General features: G+C 39.8%; 1 protein-coding gene across 4 annotated transcripts in view; it reads left to right on the plus strand.

Annotated features, from left to right (window-relative positions):
• The window catches only part of SIPA1L1 (signal induced proliferation associated 1 like 1), a 210,270-nt gene that overhangs the window by 66,290 nt on the left and 129,023 nt on the right, over window positions 1-14,957 (plus strand). For 3 of the 4 annotated variants that reach the window (XM_062576476.1, XM_062576479.1, XM_062576478.1), the window contains exon 3: window positions 6,982-7,054. The exons of the other annotated variant lie outside the window; for it this stretch is intronic. The gene's annotated coding sequence lies outside the window, so the exon portion shown is untranslated. The remainder of the gene's footprint in view (window positions 1-6,981; window positions 7,055-14,957) is intronic. 4 annotated transcript variants of the gene reach the window in all.

The raw sequence follows: 14,957 nt of genomic DNA on the forward strand, positions 1-14,957 counted from the left end.
AGAAGTGTATATACCTTCTATTAAAAATGACTGAAGATTTTCTAAACCAGGGAATTTCAATTTTTACTACTTTGTACACCCCTGTAATTATTTTTTTATACTTGTTTCTGTGTTGTGTTTGTCTGACCTGATAGTATTTGTGCCTCAGAGGCCTTGAGGAGCAACTGTCTTGTGTTTCAGGCGGGATCGTAAGAGTTGAGCGGTGCCCCTAAGCGTGCTGCTTTTGCTTGCCAAATAGGTTTGTGCAAACCAGGCCGTGTGCTTTTTAAAGTTCTGCCTTCCCCGTGTTTCTGGCGTGTATGAGGAACAGCCATTGGTGCTGAAGGATTAAACAGTTAAAAGATGCATAAAGCTGGAGTATCCTTTGTAGTAATGTTATCTTTGATTGCTAGTTTCTGGTGTTCAGATCTTTAGTTAGAGCGTATGTTTGGCTGGAGATGAACCTGACAGCACCGCAATCGCTCTGACGGTTGCGGCGTCTCGGGAGCGAGGTGACGTGCAAGCTGTGCTCAGGCGGGGCCACGGCTCAGTCTCCTGCGAGCGCGGCCCTTTGGAAATGCCAGCCCAGCGCGGGAGGGGATTGCGCGCTGAACTCTGAGCTCCCTGCGGCTGGGATGCTTAATGCAGGTTGCAAGCCAGTGCCCAAAGGCATGGGAGCAACAGGGGTCCTGCCTCTTGTAATTTATTTATTTATTTTCCCCCTCCTCCTCTCCTTGAAGTCCATGGATGGGACTTGTCCTGGCTGCCTTAATGGCTGTTGGTTCCTGCAATAGTAATTAAAGTAATAATCGGCTAACGCACTTGCGTCAAAAGCCTTTTGTTTTTATTGTGAAGGGAAAGACAGACTCGTTACAAATATTTTCATAGCTTTACGATGGCACGAGAGCGCTTTGTGCAGAGGTCCCTGTTTACAAATTCTGATGCGTGTGGTTGTTGCCTTCACAAAGAAAATGCAGAAGGATGCTCTTTGAGGCTTGAAAGGCCTGTTTGCTTGTCCTGGGAGACAAACAGACTGGAGGCTGTGTAGGCTAGAGAAGAAAATTATTTTTTAAATGTTTATCTTTGAGAAACCACTAATAACTTCTTATAGCTTATTTTTTCAAGAGTTTTGGGTTCTCTTGGATTCCAATGAAAAATGAATGCTACAAATTCTTAGTTTCTAGAAATAAGACTTTTGGCATGAGCTGGATGCAATATTCTCTCCTCCTCCTCTCTTTTATTTTAAAGAAGGCTTAAGACATAATTTCAATACTTGCTAATATTTTTAATTATATAAAGTTTCTAAAGCTTCAAACTGCTGTTCTACAAGTATCCTACAACTGCTTCTCTGTGAATGTAGCTTCTGTATTATGCAGCAGAAAGATGGAGAAATGACCTCCTCCTTGTTCAGGCTGGAAGGATTCTGAGACCTAGGGGATAATCTGCAAGGATTCTTCAAACTGCTTGTAATGCTCGATACTGACATCTGGTTCTACGTGGAAAACAAGACTTTGAATTCTCCAAGTAATGCATTTTAGTTCTTTCAAGGGTGATGTAGGAAAATAGCCCTTTTCAGCAGAACCAAGTTCGTTCTTCCCTCCCCCCTTTCGTACGCCTACACCAATGTTTTTTCAGCTCTGCAAGCGTGTGTGTTTTTTCTCTTTGCTCACTCTCTCCGCTGTGTAGGCGGCCTTTCCAATCACAATTGAGCTTCACAGGCAATCTTTAAAGAAAAAAAAAAAGCTCATTTAAACAGCAGGTCTGTAATTTAACACCAAAGAAAAAGAAAATGGAGAGTCCTGATTTAGAATTACGGTGCATCTCAGTAGTGGTTGAATAGGCAAAAAAAATTAGCCATAATGAAAATGACCAAAAATATTTCTTGAACAGAAGGCCGCCATGTGTGGAAACTTATTCACCTCCTGCCCAAACGACTGTTTCCAAAAAGTAAGTAGTGCAATCACAGAAGTGTCAGAAATATTTTAAACACTTCACTATCTTCATTAGACTGAGCTGGAATCAAAATTTTCTACTGCAAAATTAGAACATCTTTCTACCTGAAAGAGGCTCAGTTTATTGGTAATACGAAGGCTAAAATGCATTATTTAGAAATGAGTTTAGTTTTCTTTACCTTTTGGGAAGTGCTGTTATACTTGCTCAGTTTTTTTCTAATGCAGCTCTTTTGATGATGATACTATTTTTTTCAAAGATCTTAATTTCATACCTTATTGCAAGTTAGATTTAGGCTTGTTTACAAAAATAAAACCCTTTAGGCTATATTATAAATTGCTTAAATGAAGAAAGACTATAAATACTTTCTTGAGCTTTATAGACAATGCTGTCTGGCACTTGTTAAAGAATTTTAAGTAGTTGGTGGCAAGAACATTAGTATCCACCAAACTCTACTAAACTATTGTTGGGAGAGTAGCAAGGAGCCAACTCTTGGTGTTGGGGGACTACAAATTATCTGTGTAGTGATCTGTCAAATGTCAGAGGTTGTTAGACTAAAATAAATAGCAATTTGTGCCATGGATTTTGGTACAGTTTCAGTATGGTGGCTGAAGGCTGCCACCCTTGTTTGCCTTCTCTGCTTTATGTCAGCACGGGGGCTTGTGTTGCTGCGTAGTGAACTGCACTGGGGAAAACCAGGTTGGAGAAATGATCCAGCTCGGGTTCCCTGTATTTTAATGTGGACATTAACGTGGCTCTCTGGGGAGATGTGCTGTGAATGCCGTCCTACACTTGAGCTGGCCGAGCAGGGGCTTGGAGGAAGTTGGTGAGGACAGGTGGTCAGTGGCCGTGCGTGGTGTAGCTCCAGCGTATGTCAGCGCGCACACGTGGGCGAAGGTAGTGTGAACCTCTCCATGGGTTACATCCGTCGGCCCGGTCTGATTTTAGTGGGCTCCTGTCACCTCTGGTACAAGCCTTTTGTAGCAATAGATCAGGGTCAGATGCTGTGGCTATACCATGTGAGAGCTCCTTTCAGGAAGAAGACGTGAGGGGACTAGATGGCTCCTCCATCTTCTTGGTGTTTATAAGCATGCCTGAAAGCAGGTCACGCTCAGCATGCTATGGAGTACCAGGGTTTGTCCCCTTTGCAAGAGCACCACGGTTCTTGCAGGATGTTCCTTTTTAATCTACTTGTTTAACAAAACTTGTGCTTTAAGGAAAGGATGACTGACTATTCAGCATGTACCTGATTCATGGTAAGGACTGGCTTTCAGTACATGGTACATCCTTTCACAACGAAGTGTGGTGTGCTTCCAGGGAGCCTGTGGAAAGATGGTAAGGATGAAGTGAGCGTGAGATGCTGCAGTGCTGCCCGTGCAGTGCCACTGCCTGGGGTCTGTCAGTTGGAGTCCTTTGCAAGCGTGTGCAAGATCATTGTCTTTGTTCAAGAAGACAGATTAAGAAGGTTGAATTGATTTTTATTTTACTTTATTTTTTTCCCCATCTCCTCTCCCCAGGGATGGGCAGAGGTGGGTTCATTTTCAGGTGGATCAGCTTCCTGAACTACAGCACAACATAGTTGTGCAAGTCCTTGCTGTGTGAAGGGAAATGGCTAGAAACGCTTGCTACCCTAAAACGCTTTGCAACCCTAAGAACTTGTGTTTGTCAGAATTACAGGCAGAGCCCCTCCACCAAAAAGATTCTGAGTCTGTTTGTTGACAAATGTTGAAAATTGCACCTGTAGGATATGCAGAGCTGTCCAGGCTTGGAAATGACAAGCATTGTAATAAACATTTCTAATAAACAAAGATCCCCCTCTTAATATCACTTTGTCAGTTTGTGAGATGTTTAAAGGAGGAAAAGTGTTAGTTTGAGACTTGTCTCTTTTCTGGTTGCAATTGTGTTGAGTAATACTGTTGTTTGTATTGAGTGTCAGAGTTTAAGTCTGTTCAGAAATGCTGTTTGCAAAGCTGACTTGTGCTGGCAGTGGACTGTTCAGCCTCTGAGGTTTGATTTACTTCAGCAACGAAAATTCTTCCTTCGGAGGATGTTTATATTGGAAGGAAAAAAGTCTTGGATGTATTTGTTCCATGATTTAGAGGAACCCTTGAAAAAGGCTGCTTTAATTATTTTTCCCCCTCCTTAAACTATTGTCTTTCCCCTTGACACCATCTCTAGCATCGCATGCAGTTGTTTTCCTGGTTCGCCCTGGTAGGTAACTGTCAAAGTTGCAGACAAAGGAGAAGGACACGGTGTTGCCCAGAACTTTTCCACTGCACTATACAAAAGTATTTTTTGAAGTTTATGGTCTGGAGAGAGAAATTTTGATCCTAAGCCCTAGGCAGTGGGGCATGGAACTGGCAAGGAGTTAGGGTTGTCTTGAGCAGGGAAAACCGTTTCTTAGCCGTTAATCAAACCTGGTGGTGGAAAGTAAAGGAATAGGGTTTTTCCCGCCACTTTTGGAGCTGCAGTTCGACTTTGTCTTATTTTCCATCAATGGTCACATGATGTTCATGTAGTTAACCTAATTTTGTCAGTGATAGTGTCACCAAGTTATACCACCAAGTATACGTGCAATTCTTGTTCATCGGTTGAAATCGTTTTCCAGTGGAATTGTGTGTGTGGTTTTTTCTTTTTTTACATCGTCTTTGAATTTAAGCTCGTAGCAGATCTCTCTATACAAAATTAATTTCAAACTGAATTTGTTTCATGGGTGGTCCTTCGAAGTTGTTTGAGCTATGTTTCTATAGATTCAGACTTGTTTGTTGGAATTAGTGAACAGACTTTATGGATTTCTACTTTCTAGTAAAGTATAACCACATTAGTAGGTATTTTTTCTTTTTCTTTTTTAGCAATGTGCTCCAATAAAGCTAAGTTCTGCTTGTTTCAAATAGAGAATTGAATTAGATATGTAAGTTATTTAGGTACAAGACATTCAATTGCACTAACTTTAATTTTTGTTAGATTCTCCACATTATTTTTTTTTTTTTGGATCAATATTAAAAAAAAAAATCTGCATACAACTTCCTGGGAGACTGCTTGTTTCTCCTTGACATGCTGTTTAAAAAGCGCTGGAGGGAGGGAGGAGGAAGGGGATGGTCAGTGTGGTGAAGTGGCTAATGCTGACCTTAAAGTTAAGTTTTGTAGGAAAGTGCTTAAAGCTTCTGGGTTACCTGTCCTGTTCTTTCCCCACTGAGAGGTTGAAGGCCCGTGGCTTCATTCATCACTGGGGTGGTAAAGCCTCGTTGTCCGGGGTGACGGGGGCCAAGCTTTGCCTCACTGGCTGCTGTTCTTTCACAGGGGCATGTTCAAGAGTACATAGTGCTGTATTGCCTAAAACGGGAGACAGCAGCTGTGGGAAACATTTCATTGTGAAATGACAGTAGAGGATGTACGGAATCATGTTTATCTTTTATTTTGCAGTTTTTGGGTCTGTTCCTCCCCCTGAAATTTTCCCAAGGTTTAGTTGGTGATTGTACACAGTTTCTGTTGGTATGGTATGTGTTTGTACTTTAGCCTATTTCCACTGAGGAGTCCAAAGAAAGTTTGAAGTAACCCCCTGCAATTACTGTTTCCAGAGGTGCTACTATATATATATATATATATATATATATATATATATATATATACACACATTGGGGAGCATGTGCATGTGCCTGTGTGTACACATGCATACCTGTGTATGCATGCATGAAGAGGAGGAGGAAGGGGATAGAGATATTAGATACTCTCATTGAAATATAATTCCTCCAAGTTAGTGATTGTCTCCTGTAATAATATTATGTCTTAAGGCTGAAACGGTAACCATAGTTGTGATCTTTAAATGGAAAAGAAATAGAAAGTACTTAATGTGTTTTTTTTTAACCTTCCTTTATGTTTAAAAACAGTGCAGTGAATTACCAGTAGTAAATATGCTACAGTTTGGGAGATTATTTAATATACTCTAGAACTTGATGGTAATTGCAATTGCCACTTTTGATTCAACAAAATTGGATCATGTTCTTAATAGCAAAATCTGGCCATAATAGGAGGTAGGTGGTCGTGAGGTCTCAGCCTCATTTCATTGCACACGAGAATGAAAGAATTACATGCTTGTTCAGAAACTTGGTGTATAGGACTGAATGAAAAGAAGGAGGCTTAGATCATGTTAATTTTTGGTTATCTCTTTGTTGGTGAGGGTTTTCTGCTTCGATCGCTGTTTTATTAGTCTGGGGTGACTAAAGATTTTAGCTGCCTGGATAGCAGTGATTCACTGTGTTTGCGCCTGTGGGTTGACTAGGTGGGCTGAGAAGGAGGATGCGTGCTGTGTCTGCACGCTTCCCGCTTTCCAAACGGTGAGACGCATCCAGGTTAGCGTTAATCTAGCTAGCCAGGAGTTTAAAAACAGACAAAAAGCCAGTCCAGCGTGGATCCAGCAACAGCATGGATTTTAGCAAGGCCTGTTTGAGGCTGACAGGGAGCCCCGGGTGCTTAATCGCTGCAGTCCTGTGCCCTCGTTTCTTTATTGCTAGTTTGTCCATAACCTAGTTTAGATCATAACTATGCCATATTTTATGTCACTTCATGTCTGCAGTGTACCTGTAGGCCCTGTTGATGTTTGTGTCACTTCCTAGCTAGTAAGAGTTTTATTATCAGGTGGAATTGTTTTTTTTTTTTTGTTCCCAAATACAGTCAGGAAATTGAGTGAAGTTTGTGAAACCTATTTTACATTAAGTTCTGTAGTTTGTGTATATATGGAGAGCTATTAGTAGATGAAATACATTGTATAATATTTGAGTCTTCCCTTGTTTTACCTTTAAAATGTACTATGCAGTATAACTTAGAACTACTGTGTGTTATTACAAATGTACATTGATTGACAAATGTGATGTTTTCTGTAATTGATATTGGAATATTAACATCTTGTGGGACTGGTTGGCAATATATCGGCAACCCTGATAGGTTGAGTTTCCACGTGGTTCAGTGTGCGTACTGCTGAAGTGTATCGTGCTGTGCTCCTTAAACTTCAATAGCAACAAATTTCTGCGGTTAAAATATTTTTCATTTTTGCAGGTTTGTAACGAGAATTTACTATTAAATCTGAGACACTGCATTGAGGTGGGATATGTGAAACAGGGAAAAGAAGGTAAGTTCATGGAGTGATGCATGATTTTAAAGCCGGGGGGACCACAGAGTATCCTCATTGGAACTAGGAACTATTAACTTCGTTACTGTGCTGCCTTTAACTCTGCTTCAGTTTCTTTTGTAAAGGGAAAAATGCTAGATTCCTCTGTAAAGTGTTGTGGAATCATGTTTGACTGCTACTGCTGTAACTACCTTGACCATTAGATTTTCTGAATTGATGCCTCGGGGCAGGTACCCTGAGCTGAAATACAGCATTTATTTGGAAAACTTCCAGTTTCAGTAAAAACACTTCTGTGAATTTGGAGATGAGCAATTCTTAAAAGATTCCAGCTCTCTAAAAACGAGAGAGGTCTCATTTCTCCTCTGAATTTGTTTAGGTGTAGTTTCCAGTAATTGATTCATTTATACCTCTGCTAGTTAAAGATCAGATTCCTTCCCATGCTGTACAAATAGCATTGTCATACCTTCTCTTATTCTCTTAGACCCTTCAGTGATACTTCTTTCTCCAGTTTTTCAGCATCCTTCTTGAACTGTAAAAGCAAGAACTGATCAGTTTCTTTGTGCCAAGCAGGAGTAATATAACTGCTTTGCTCTCTTATTTGATATTCTTCCTTGTTGAAACATTGTGTAAGGCATAAGATTAGCCACAACTGTGGTGTGATCTCTTTATTGCTACACAGGTTCAAGGAAGCTAACTAGTAAATTGAAGAGATGCACAAAGCTGTCACCTGTGAAGATCAGAGTTCACACTTTTTTCTTGAGATCAGAGAAGATCAGCTTGCTTTTCAGTCTGATCGTATTCACTGCTTATGCATAATGCAAGACCACAACCTAACTCTGCTCCATTTGATGAAAGAAAAAGATACAAGTCTACTAGACAGTTAGAAATTCCGTCAGCATGCAGCATTAGTCATGTCTTTTTATATTTATAACATGGCATGCATATATATACACAACATAATGTACATTGTGAATGTTGCTGTGTAGTTTTAGAACTAGTAGTAACACAACAAATGTTTCTTGTTCATCCTAACTCGTATTTTCTTCACATGTTAGTCTATTTTTTCTTGTGGTTCTTGGGTATAATGTTAGATGAATTTGTGCAATCTGTCGTGATTTATTCCATCAATTCCATGTTTGAGGGCTTAGAACTAAGATAATGTTCTTCTGTGCCTTGGAGCTATGTTGCTTATTGCATTGACCTTTAATAGCAGTATCTTAATATTTTGTTTGTCTTTGAATCTTTTTTAAAGTGCATATAAGTAACCATAAATTTTAAAATCTATAACTTGCAGAATTTTCAAACTATTTTCTAGACCATCAGGATAGCTGAAAACTCAGCTTTGGTTTTAAATGTGGAATTTTTACAGGAGTAAGTGTTGCGATTTGTTAAGCTCCAAGCTCTCCTATGTCTGTACATCTCCAAAGGGAATAAAAAGAGAGGAGGGGGAAGATGTCATGTTAAATTCTTTATGTCTATGTGTATTGGAAAATATGCAAGAGGAGTATTTCTTCCAAATTGTCAAATTTAGTGTGGCAGTGCTGGGAAATTGGTTGAATAGAATCGAATGCCATTTTGAGGTGCTCTGTGGTGGAGTTTATTATTACTGGTGGTGCGCGCGTGTGTGCGTGCAGACCTTGCCAGGCCATGAGAGGATGGCCCCCTCCTTCATCCCTGTTGGTGGCCTGTCATTGGTGAGGCTGAGCTTCTGGGTAGGCTCAACTGCTGGAGGCTACGTCTGGACAGCGCTGGCCTGGCCAACCTCTGCTTCCTCTGCACTATATGCACAAAATCGAGGCAGGGTAGCTGTGACCTCATCTGCTGGTCCACCTGTCCTACTCGCTCCTGGGCTGCTGTTTGGAAGCCCTCTTGGTTGGCTTCTGGTTGGACTGCCTTATTGTACGAAATTCAGAAGAGGAGGACGTCTTGTTTTCTTACCAGCCCTGTCTGTGCTGGTGGAGCAGGGCTCCTAACGATCTCCGCTTCCTGCAGTGGCGGTCGTACCTTCGGGGGAGAGCGCCTGCTCGGCTCGCTTCCTCCTGCTGCCCACAGCGCGTGCAAAGTGCGCAGTTCCTCTTGCAGAGAGAGGCACCGAGTCGTTTTGAAAACTTCCTATTTGGCAGGTGTGTGTAAGTAGTTGTAGCCAAATTTATTTATTTATTTTTTTATTTTTTTGCTGCTCTTGCCTCCCACTGGCTTTAGGAGGCGACGCAGAAGACACTGGTTACAGTGTGAATTGCATGGGTGCATGTGAGAAGGGGGGTGCAAGGTGTGTGTGGCAGAGCCCGTATAGGGAAGCGGGGGGAAAGGGGGAGAGGGTGGAGGAGGAGGAGAAACCACAAGTGTACCGGCATGCAGATGCAGTTTTGGCGGTAACTTACACACTATTTAGAGCTAGATGCTAGCTACCTCCAAATTATTCAGAAGATTATATATACAGAGTAATGATGAAACTGGAATTGCTCAGATTACTAAATATCTACCTGTCTATCAGTATTTGATTCTATTGTCTTAAATCTTTTATATTTGTAAATACACAATGAGTGTGAAGTGCTGCTGTTACTTAGAGCTTTGTGTTCCCTTCGTACGGGTGTAAAAATTGTACAGGATGTGAAGCAGCAGTGGGTAGCTGTTGTTTGAACTCCAGATTCTGTTTAATACTGTTTATTTGTGTGCTCTTTTTATATTCTGTTTTCTTTCCCCTTTATTTTCTCTCCTCCTTTTAGGCATATATTTTCTTCTCTTATTCCTGTTTTTCTTCCCGCCCAGCACGCATGCTAGAGCTATTTGCAGAGGCTAGCTGAGAAGAAAAGTTGAGAAACAGCTCATCCTTCCTCCTTCAGAGAAGGAGCAGTTGCTGCTTTAGCCTGCCTTTTCTGAAAAGGATTGGCTCTTGGCAGGGGATTGCTTGGAAGGAGGATGAGCTGCAAAACGACTGGTGACCAAGTGCCTTCCTGGCTGGGATTAATTTAGAATAAAAAGTTTACAGCATTCCTTAAACATTGATGTGCTAGACAGTGAGGGAGTGAGAAGGGACAGACGTGCATTCCTCACAAGTCTCAGCTCCTTACAGCTGCCCTTGACTATAAAAGGGATAAGTAGGGATAGATTTGGTAGGATGAAAAATTTGAGAGTTAAAAAACAGGTAAAGGCTGTAACTATTTAATGTTTTTGCCCTGAAGGAAATAACATTGTGGGCCAGGCAGTTGCTTTGCTCCTGGGTTACTCTGCAAAGTAGACTTCATTTTTTCATTAGTTGAGGCCATCCAGGTGTTTTAACTTTGCTTTTATTAAAATAACTTCATCATGAAAAAGAAATTCGAGATTCATCACTATCTTCATAGATACTAAAAACATGCTCAAAAGAGCAGGTTAAATATTTAGATGAGCTGGAAGTGTTTTCTTTGTCATTAAAATCTTAACTGTTGTCTTTCAGCCGGAAGTGAAATATTACAGTTAGTTTCACTGTATATGTGGTCAAATCAAAGCTCCATCTATCCCAGTGGTGCTGCCTCTGACAGCCTAGCAAGAGATTTGTATGGAGGAATATAGGACAAGCAGCTCAGCTTTGCCTGATACGGAGACAAGACTCTTATCTAAAAATGGAAATGTTGGACCAGGAGTTAGGAGCTTTGAATTACGTTACTGACTTTGCCACAAATTAATACAACTACTGTCTCTTTTAGTCTTCAGTCTCTCCATATAAAGAAGCTTCCTGCCTTAAAGGTGTTGAGACTCCATGAATTTTTTTTCATACTAGGAAATTGGTGGTTTTGAAGACCTACTGATGGAAAAAATTGGTGTTGCAATGCTTATGAGCTCCTCCCTGTTTGCTGTCCAGCCTCACAAGCACCCAAACAATAACAGAATAGTGTGGGAGGCAAATACTTAGGGAAATGCTTTCTGACCAAAAATGCTATGTTAGGAGAGATACAAGTCTTCTAGAGAATGATCATAACATCAGTATTTCATATTTTAAATAGTACTTATATCTTTTTTCAGATATAATGTGGGCTACACTCTTCAAGTGGCTGCTGGTCATTTGTTTTCTTTTACTGTGTTTATCTAACTTTTCCCTTAGATTTCTGATGTTATTTCTGTTATATAGAGTAATGTAGATGTAAAGAAAAAATGTTATCAAAAGACTTGTTTATTTTTAAAGACTTACAAAGTAAATTACACATACCAAAAGGGCAATCAGAATGTTTTGAATTCTGTTTCTGAAAATAGGTGCTACTGTATAGCTGAATACACTGTGTTCTGTCCGTAGTGCCAGGAAAATCACCTTTTTTTTTTATTATTATTCATTTATTTATTTATTTATTTGTCCATATGTGACTAGGAGCACTCTTCTTGCTTAGAGTGCTGCAAGTGCTGTACTGGTAAGTCGACTGGTTCTGCAGGTCAGTGTCTGTTAGACCCGGAGTTCGTGTTCCCATTTCACAGATAACTTAGAATAGTCTTGGAGATGTAATCGAAGGTTGTGTTCTGGGTGGTTTTTTTTTATTATTTTTCCTGTCCTTCAGCAAACACTTTCGCATACTTTATGTATAAAAGTTTTGAGTTTTCAAACTCATTTGTGTGTTATTCTGGCTTCTAGATCTCTGAACTATTACAAGCATGTAGCTTTTTGTAAAGGAAAAGGAGAATTCGGCCTGTTTCTAGATTTTGGCCGTTTACCAGTGTGTTTGCTGCTTTGTTTCTATCTTTCAGTTGGTAGGAAGCTAACCTGTGTATGTGAGTAACTTACTACTAAATCTCTAGCAGAAAGGAATGTTGGAAAGGAATTTGTGGGAGGTTAAAATCTAAAGAGTTACTGAAGGTCTGAATTTTAAATGGCTGAAAGATGGTGTCATACTTTGGTATATGTTAAGGTTTCAGCTGTGATAGATGCTCTGAATACCACTGTACTGACATAAAGACGTGTCAGTTTTTGGCTACATAGGTGTAGGAATATTACTGCTATTTCATAGGAAAGTTAAACTCAGGGCTAAAGTGCGTGCATGCATACACACACTTAGATAAAGCCTAACTTTATTTTAAAGATGTGAACACAGCATACATGTAAGCTAGTGTCAAAAAGTAAACTATCTGCTTTATAAAAGGGAAAAAAGCTATCTCCTGGATTTAAACTTGATTTAAAATTGTTACTGCATAGAGATGAATTGTCAAATGTAGAAAAAGCAGTAAATTTGTACAGATAATAGCATTAGTATAGTGTCTGTAACTTTTTTTATAGCTGCACTGATTAATTCTAATCAAAGTATTTTGTGTTAGTTCTACAGAAGAGCAAGGAAAGAGGAAACTGAAGTTAGAAGTTTCCTATTTGAGAAGGAGAGGTGAAGAGGAACAGAATTCAGTTTGCATACTTTGTCATTTACAATATGTGGCAAAAGTGTGTTTATACATAAAGACCATTTTTTAGTTACTATAAACACATCTTAGAAAATTCAAATATATTTAACTGTACGTGTTAATAGGATGAGCTTTTGTTTTCTGTTGCTGTTGGTCTGTTTTTAGTAACTTTAGAAGCATATTTTAGGATATATTGCTCAGAACATAAAAACATGATTTACGTAGTGTTTCAAGACTTGGTGGTGTTGAATACCCTGAAATACTTAAATGCTCACTGATTATGTTCAGTAGGCTTGATACCTTCCTGAGTGATTTTTGCATTTCTGGAACACTGCATTTGACTCTTGTTCAGTCTGATCCAATACAGCCCTCAAAGTCTCTTCTTTATTACTCTTTAGCCTGCTAATTTTATTGCTTTTAGTCTTTTAATTCTTTCAGATTTATAGCGTTTTGGTGTTATCCGTATTGAATTTCACCTGGCTGGCTTTAGAATCTCTGATTTATGAAGCTCACTTTGAATTTGGATCGTCTGCTCCAAAGTGCTTGTGACCCTAGCAGTTTGGTGGCACTGCAGATTGTGTAAGTGGACTCCTATTTGGTCATCCAAATCATTAATGAAAATATTCAATGAAACTGGCTGCAGGACAAGTTCTAGTTGTACTCGCTTTAATTTTTTTAAATACTGAGCTGTTGTATTCACTCCCTGAAAGCAATTTTTTCAGTAGTTACTTTTGCCTATAGTGGTTATTCCTGATCTCGAGTTTCCAAGACATGTTGGACAATGTCTGAAGCAGCTTCAAATTTAATTTAAAAAAATACCCCTCTCCCTTTTGTTGTTGTTTGGTTTTGTTGTATGTGAGCGCAGTTTGTAGCCCACTGCCCGCCCCCCCAAAAGAAAAAAAAACTATTTTGAAGAGCCTTTGGAGTTTCCCTAGGAAAATTCAGAGGGAATTCTTGATAAATAATTTTGGTGGTCCTGCTAACCACCTATTGCGTATAATACTTGTTTCTGCTGTTCCTGTCTGGGCAAGACTCCAGTTGACTTAAAGATCTTTTTGCCTGAGTCTGAATAGTGTTAAAGAGAAGGAAGTTCTTAGCCTGCAATGAAATAAAAATCCTGAGAAATGAGTGGTCAGTGTGAATTATTTTTTTTTACTACATCTGTCATTTGAGCAGGCTTTTTATTATGTCAGTAATATATACAGTATTGTTAAGTATCTTACAAAGGCACAGTAAAACACAGGTCTCGGGGCTGGCTGGCTGATAGGTTTCCCTGCGATAACTGGAACCACTTAGTGAAGTACCACAGTGGGAAAATGCTATTAAAACAGCTGTAGCACAGTTTCATGTGCTGAAAGCAGAAGCCGTGGTGACAGGATGCTTTCCATAAATCTCTAATCTTTCTCCTAAATGTTTTCTGTTTGACAAATACTACTTTTGTGAATCGGTGCTGAACATCCCTTTACGAGTCCTGCCAATTATACCCCTTAAAAAGCAGGTAATGTAAAAATTGCAGTCAAGCAGCACTCTGAAAGCCTTTAGTCCAAGGAGATACTGTATCTCTTTAATTTATTTAGTCCAGTGAAATAAACTATACTAGTCAGATCAGGACATTAAAGAACAACAGAAAACAGTAAATGTGCAAATTCAGCCCTGCTTAGTAGAGTTTTCCATGTATACTTCTGATAATTTCTACACAAAGAGTAAATTTGTGTTGTTGCTGCAATGGTTTAATCTATCATGTCTGGTAAGGTATTGTAAGTGCAAACAAGCAAAAATAAAATAATTAAAAATTGCGGAAGAATTAAAAATGTAGTTGCGCAGTTTTGTTACTTGGCCTTTTTTCTAAAAATGAAAGAAATTAAGACTATATTCAAAAAGAATTGCAAGACCTAAAGCAATGGAATTGTTAGTGACATTTTTGAGTTAAGATTAGTTTTTTTTTTTTCCAGCTACCCTTTCCACCTTCCCTATCTGCTAAAATTAGTGGAATTAATCGTGCCTGCAAACAGCTGTTAAAACAGTAAATCCTGCTGCTAGAATTGTAGGTACAGTTACTCTGTTTTCGTGGAAGCCCCAAATGGATTTAATAACGACCAGGGGTTTGGTGTGTGTGTGTGTGTGTGTGTGTGTGTGTGTGTGTTTTTTCCTTTTTGCATTGCAGTACAAAGCAGGGAGCTGATACAATACGAGTTATGAACGGAAAATCTATTAAGTTACGCAGAAGGTCCCCGAGGTTGGCGCGCGCCGTAGTTCAGCGGGCGCTTGCCAGCTGGTGCTCCCCTTGAGGCTGGTCATCTGCCGAGGTGACTCTCTCTTGGGTCACCAGTCAGAGCTCTGGGACTTAGGTTGGAGGAAGAAAATAATTTATTTTGTTTAGCTTGATCTACAGTTACTTGAATGAGTAATTGTTTGAAATTTAGATGAGGGCTGTCGTGTTGTGGAAAAGCCAGTCCTGTTTGAAGCCTTTTTTAGGCCAGCCCTCTTGGTTCAGACGGAGTTCACGCACGGATTGGGTTTACCTGGGTTTTGTGGGGGTGAGGGCAGC

Source organism: Rhea pennata, chromosome 5 (genome assembly GCF_028389875.1).
Source record: "Rhea pennata isolate bPtePen1 chromosome 5, bPtePen1.pri, whole genome shotgun sequence".
NCBI lineage: Eukaryota > Metazoa > Chordata > Aves > Rheiformes > Rheidae > Rhea > Rhea pennata.